This window comes from Pangasianodon hypophthalmus, chromosome 9, assembly GCF_027358585.1.
Source record: "Pangasianodon hypophthalmus isolate fPanHyp1 chromosome 9, fPanHyp1.pri, whole genome shotgun sequence".
Taxonomy (NCBI): domain Eukaryota; kingdom Metazoa; phylum Chordata; class Actinopteri; order Siluriformes; family Pangasiidae; genus Pangasianodon; species Pangasianodon hypophthalmus.
Window position 1 is genome coordinate 26,047,661 of NC_069718.1, and position 6,670 is coordinate 26,054,330.

At 37.5% G+C, this 6,670-nt stretch overlaps 1 long non-coding RNA gene across 1 annotated transcript; it reads right to left on the reverse strand.

Moving 5' to 3' along the window:
* Positions 1–113: 113 nt before the first annotated feature.
* LOC117598081 (uncharacterized) lies at positions 114–6,326 on the reverse strand. Its single transcript, XR_004578808.2, has 3 exons — positions 5,871–6,326; positions 2,694–2,765; positions 114–1,214 (listed from the first exon to the last, which is right to left on the reverse strand). It is a non-coding gene; the product is annotated as an uncharacterized LOC117598081 (long non-coding RNA).
* Between the last annotated feature and the right edge of the window lie 344 nt (positions 6,327–6,670).

Below are 6,670 nucleotides of genomic sequence, written 5' to 3' on the forward strand. Positions count from 1 at the left end.
CGAGTGGTGTTCGTTCTTCCCCTTTGCTCATCCACTGGTGCTTTTTATATTAATAGGTCTTACAGTTGCTCCAAAGGTGATACTGTTGAACTGGAAAAACAGATCTGACACTTCTATACTTCAAAACACTGGCTTTACTTCCTGGTAGATTACTCCACACTGAAAATAAATAAATAAATAAATAAATATAATTGCAGGACATCTAGTCACTTTTCTTTGATACATCAAGAACTAATTCTTCTTTCCATGCCTTCTCTTAGTAAAATATTAATTTATCTAACTTATTAACTGTCCTCATCCTTAATTATTAATGCTCACAGCATGCCATTGTCTTTCATTTTCTTTCTCTCTTCCTCATTTCTCATTACTGTCTTTTTTTTCTGTGCTGTACTATTTTTATTTTCTCTCTCCTTCCATGTTCACTTCTTGCTCACTAAAAAAGTAAGAATGAACTGGTTACTGAAAAGTGAAATATAAATAAAATGTAATATATTATTATTAATATGATAATAAGTTGCTCAGGGATTGAGTAAACATGAGGCAGGAGGCCTCTAATATTAAAAATAAAAATATTAAAAATATTTTTTTTTAAAAATAAAAATATTTATTACTAAATTTATTTTAGTTAGGCTAAGTCTAACCCTTGGTGTTGACTTTCTTGCCAAAAGATATCTAAAACCTTGATCTCTAAGTGTGGTTTTCTCACAATTTGCTCAAGTTGTTACAAAGTTACATGCCACAACGAAATGCACATAAGGCTAAACGAGTCAGTTTGAGATCAGATACCGGCTCTCAAAATGTCTGTCCTCAAAGCAGAGAAGAGCACTCACACACGCTGTAATGATAACAGCAGACAGATATTTGTGAAGTAATAACAAGACATAAATAACAAGAAATTTATTCAACTGAACAAAAGTGAGTGAATTAATCAGGTTTTATTTTTATTTCACACCAATGTTAGCACAAACAGAGATCAGTCGAGTGAAGAGACAATAATGAGGCTCATGTTTAAATGCTAAAAGTGAACTTTTTTCACTGATAATCAGTAAGAACTCATTTCCCATTGTAAACTTAGAATTTTGTAAATTTTGGCAGTAATGTTCCATAAGTAGATTAGGATATAAATGTAGAGGCGATGCTTTGGCACCCCGTCCAGGGTGACCCCTGCCTTGTGCCCCGAGTCCCCTGGGATTGGCTCCAGGCCACCCGCGACCCTGTGTAGGATAAGCAGTAGGGCATACTGAATGGACATACTTATTCATTTCAAGCTGAAAATAAGTTTGCTTCTTACTAGAAATAAAATGCTTAAAATAAACAAAATGATCTGTCAATAGACTAAGAAAAGTTCATTGCTTAAAAAAAAATGAGTATAAGTAGCTAGAATTTTAAAAACATCCTAGTAAAGGGAAATATTAGTTGAATATACTGTATTTAAGATATTTTTGTTTGCTAAGATACAGTCGTTCGCAGAGTGCTGTCTAGCGAAAAGGAATGTAGGTGTAGTCTGGATGATTCTGAGGTGCGGTTTTATTGATATTGAGCAACTTTGACATAAACTATTTGGAATGGTTGGTATCTTGGATGGGAGAGGTGAGCTTGTTGAAATGTTCTTTTCCATTTGGCGTTACAATGTTCGTCATACTGATTTGCATAAACAAACCAGACCGGCTTTACACCAACAGCTTTGTTCAGTGGTGAAAAGGCACAGGTTTGGTTTTCAGTTAGAGCTGACAAACATATGTGCTCTCACCAGAATTTACACACAAACCAACAGTTCTAAGAGACGTGAAGTGACAGGATGTTCCTAGAAATTAATCTTCATTTCCGCTTTCTTAGTGTGGTTGGGTTCTGGGTTCTTATTATTACACTATGATGGGAAACATTCTAGCTTTGTCATCAGAGTAGTGTGTTCTGTAAACTTTAATATTTACCCGTTTAGATGTACAGAGAGTTGACTCTGTAAGAGACTCTGTAAAAGGTTTAGCAATTCCACTTTCTCTGGAAACCAAAACCACTTACACATGGTACAGCTTTCATTTTTTTTATGATGAACAGAAATTTAGAAAATCGTGCTATTGAAAGCTGAGTCAGAAATAAGGGTTGTGGTTATTATACCTGCCCCCGGAGTCAAGTGAAAAGTATTTTAATGAAAAAGAAGGCTTATGATACTTCATTGCAACGGAAGCTGAGGTGTCTGTGTCTGTGGTCTGAGGTTCTCCTAACAAGACGAGTCTCTGAACGTCATTTAAGCTAGAAAACCAGGCCAGAGAGTATAAACTGTTTTCAATGTTTCTAGACACTGTACAGAAACCTTTTTTTTCCCTGCATGTGACACTTGAATTGATCCTTAAAATGAAGTATTTGGGGAAAAAAAGACTTCCTGGTTTTGTTTGTATTGCACAAATGTACAGATTAAACCTTTCTGTTGGGCCTTACCAGCACTGCACCGGGGTTTGGTTAAGGTTATAGTAATACTATTGATTCCTAAACAAAGAAATCTATAATGTTATCTTCAAAACATCACAACTATACAAAAGATAAATGTACACAGTAAAATAAGATAGTATTAAGTATGTAAATAGGCTTTTTAATGTCAGACTTGGTGATGGTCTTCCCTTTTTTTTGTGTTTCGAAGCACAATGCATGACAGGTAAGTAAAAGATTCTGTGTAAAAAGAAGCCTCTGAGGCAAACCTGGACTTCATGAGGTTGGACAAAAGCGTCCCCTGCTGGTGAGGACGATGCGACTCGGACAACCTCAGACACCTGCAAAATGAAAAAGATAAAACTAACTTCATCAGATGGTGGACATTTGTTGGAAGGTGTGATTTGCCCATATACGTCACTTTAAAATAAAACAATTAAATTAAAAATAATCAAAGTCCTCAAAAGATGAAATAGTGAAGGCACATGTAATGTACCTAATACTTATAAATTTCAAGAAACTAATCAAATATGTGTTATGACCATTTTAGAGTAGAATAAAATTAAAAACTTTTTCGGAAAACTCTAAACTGACCAAAATATATTTGAGCTTATAATGATATAGCTATATTATATTATATTATATTATATTATATTATATATAACATATTTTGTGTTAGTTGATCAAATAATATTTTCTACATACACATCTGTGATTACTGAAGTGATTAATTGAGAAAAATTCCAAGGGATTTGTTGAGGGAAAAAAAAAAGCCTCATGCCTCCAGAGAGTCCTGGAAGAGTTTGCCCCTTTCACTGAGAAGAGGATGCATCTCTGTCTGTGATATTTGGTTTTTGTCACAGGTTAAAGTCACAGGAAATGATGTGGGTGCCTAGCTGACGAGCCAGGTTTGGGGTAATTTGACAGTGCCATCTGGCCGATCCATTCGGTTGTTCGGGTTTCTGATTCTGAAACCTGTGCACTTCTCTCCATGGCTTCTTTGATTACTGCAATCAAAGAAGCCATGGAGAGAAGTGCACAGGTTTCACAGGTTCTTTACACACCGTTCCAGCAGCATGCCAACTACACCTGGCACCATCCATAAAGCAAACTGGTGAAGATCCGTCTGGTGTCCTGTCTCAAGTGTCCCATTGCCAGGGGTGAGGCTTCAATCAGCTCAATATTTCAACAGCTGCGGATTGGTGTGATCGCTCCACTGTGAGCAACAAAACTCTTAAGGATTAACCTGTATGCTCACGCATGAGGCAATGTCATAAGACCTCACCAGAATGTCACCAGTGCATCTGCATTCAGTGTTTGGTCATTGTGTTTCTGAGCATAGCATTCATCTGGGATTCGTCCCAGGCCGGCCTGCTCACAATCCATCCTGTTAGCTAAAGCATGTGCTGCAAAGCTCAGGTGCGGTGCAATAGACAAGTTTATAAACCTTTTCCAATGCTCTCCATGTAGTTCCTCGATCGAGGCACAGCAAAATTCCCTGTGGCCAAGCGTGCAGAACATCACATTCAGCATTATCTGGGCTCATCAGTCCAATCTGGGCCATCAGGGTTTTGAATGTGGCAGAGTTTGGAGCCTGTCAACAGCACATGCGAGCTGGTAAAGGCTAAATCAGATTCTGAACACTGCTGAAGCCAGAGTTGAACACTGTGGCTTAAACGTTGGCTCGCAGTCAGCTGGGAAATGTCTCCTAGATGTGGCTCCAGACGTAGCTTGCTTCTAGAGAGACTTTGATCATTTTTTTTTTGCCTCAGAATCAAGATCTAATTATGCCAGCTGGTGGGCTATGTTGCCTTGGCATTGCTGTGTAATTAGTGCAGGGGACATCTGAACTGAAGACAATTTCTCTGATATGGTCAATGTTGAGGCAGCACACACATTGCTGGTGTTCGTCCATGGCTTCCACAGAGCGCAGACATTAGTTCCATAAGCAGGAATAATGTAGAATCACTGCAAAAAAAGGAAGTGCAAATATACTTAGGATATAATTAGAAAATAAAATGAGGAGACTGCCTTGGGTCCTCGAGTAGGAATTCCGAGTTGAAGGGGTGTTTTCTTTTTTATCTAAGTCAGTGGTTGGAAAGTAGGAGTTGACCTTTAGTAGAATTCAGCATATAGCATATGTTCCTTCACATCCTGTCAGAAATATCGTAATTATGAGGTTGAAGCACTTGAACACCACCACAGTGTCTTAAATACAGCTCAGGAAGTTGTATTTTTCTATGAGCCCCGACTTCCCGAGTTGGGAGTGTGTCAATAACAAAAAGTCATTGTGGCCCCCAATATGAATGTGACGGGAAGATTTAAGTCAGGGGTCTTCAGTTTTATCCAGAAAGGGCCGGTGTGGCTGCAGGCTTTCATTACAGCCAAACTGGAGGCATACCTGGTAGTTGGTTGGAGACCAAGATGAACTGATTAAACAAGTGAAATCAGGTCCTTTCTGGATAAGATCCAAGACCCCTGATTTAAGAAATAATTATGCATGTTAACTGTTCAGTTCTTTAGTCCCTGGAGGATCTGGCGTAAAAACTGTCCTATATGAAATCGGTAGACTGATGATCCACTGTGGCAACCCCTAACAGGAGCAGCCGAAAGAACAACAACAACTTTTCAGTTCTTTATTTCTTTTGAGTAAGGCAAAATTAACTTCTTGTTGTTGATGATACAAACAAGAATAAATAAAAACAAAGTAAGATTTCTCACGTCGTCCTTTTTTTTCTGAACAAAACCATTTAATTTCACACCACGCCGTAATCACCACCTCTGAACTCGTACACACAAACTTCCAAGGAGGAGTTGAAGGCAGCATAATGCCACATTCATGACCAAGTGGGAAAGCAGTCTCCGGCTTTCCAGGTTCAGACTTCCCAGTGTCCGGTTTCCCCATCTCCAACTTCCCAGTAACCGTGGCTATGTTAGGATAGGGAGGTTTCTGACTTTCCAGTAGGAAAGATCCTTTTGAACGGCTCTCCAACTCGTAATTCCTACTCGGAACGTTGAAGTTGTTTTCGAGACCTCTGACCTGTCCGAGTTGCGACTCAGTGACGTCACTTCAACATGGCGTCGCTCATAAGAGTGAAAAGTAAGAACAAGAATAACAGCGTGATTTAATGTTAATTCGCTTTTTGCGAGAGTTTTTTTTTAAATCAGACTGCTCTTCCATGTACTTTTCAGCGCTATTCACAGTGAATTATCACATCCACTTTAATAAAAAGAAAGAAAGAAAGAAAGAAAGAAAGTTGGAAAATTCCGACTTCCTAGTTGTCGTGAACGCGGCATTAACGGAAAGTGAGATGTAAGTGATAATAACTATGCCTGTTAGCTGTTCGGGTCTTTATTTTGATTTCAGTAAGGCAAAAATAAACATCTTGTCGCTGATTATACAAAACAAACAAATAAATACGGAAAGAAATAAAGAAATAACACACCACTTTAACGCACAGTTCTCCCGGATTCAGTCACGGCCAGCACTTGAACACTGCATCAATGCTGCCGTCACGTGCTAAATAAATTATCGTAAATACGAGTTTCCCAATAAGAAGTTGCAAATGAACAACCCCTTAAGTCGTAATTACGACTGGGAAACTCGGAGATAATTTTGATAGCCGAGTTTCCGAGTCCTAAACTTTCAAAATGGCGGAAGAAACAAGAGTTTCTGTACTGAATGAAAGGTTTTGTTTATTTGATTCTTTGTTCAGCTGATTGTTAGTGCAAATTTTGCAAGGAGTAGTAATAAAATAATTAGAAATTTTACATGAGAAGAGTCTAATTTCAAGGAATCACCAAAAAAAATAAAAATAAATAAAAATTGAAGATTCAAGAGGTTTATTGTCATATGCAGGGTGAAAACACAATGGTTTTGACCATACAATGAAATTCTTACTTTGCACGTCTCCCTAAAAAAAAAAGAAGAAAAGAAAAATATACATTAAAAATATAATGTATACAATATATAAAAATCTAAAAATATACAGTCTCTGAGTTGGTAAGTAAATAAGGTGCTCTGTGAATATATTTTATATAAAAATTAAAAATATAAAAATTTCTGGTTAATACAAATGTTGGGGATAAATTCCTTTTTAGAAAATTTGAAAAGTGAATCCAAAACACTTTCCAATAAACATAATTCCAAAACTGTTTCTTGAAAGTGATGAGAAAAGGAACTTCTGGGTGAAATACTCTTATTAAACTTTGCTGGTTTATGAATTCCGGTAGCACTTGAAGGCAG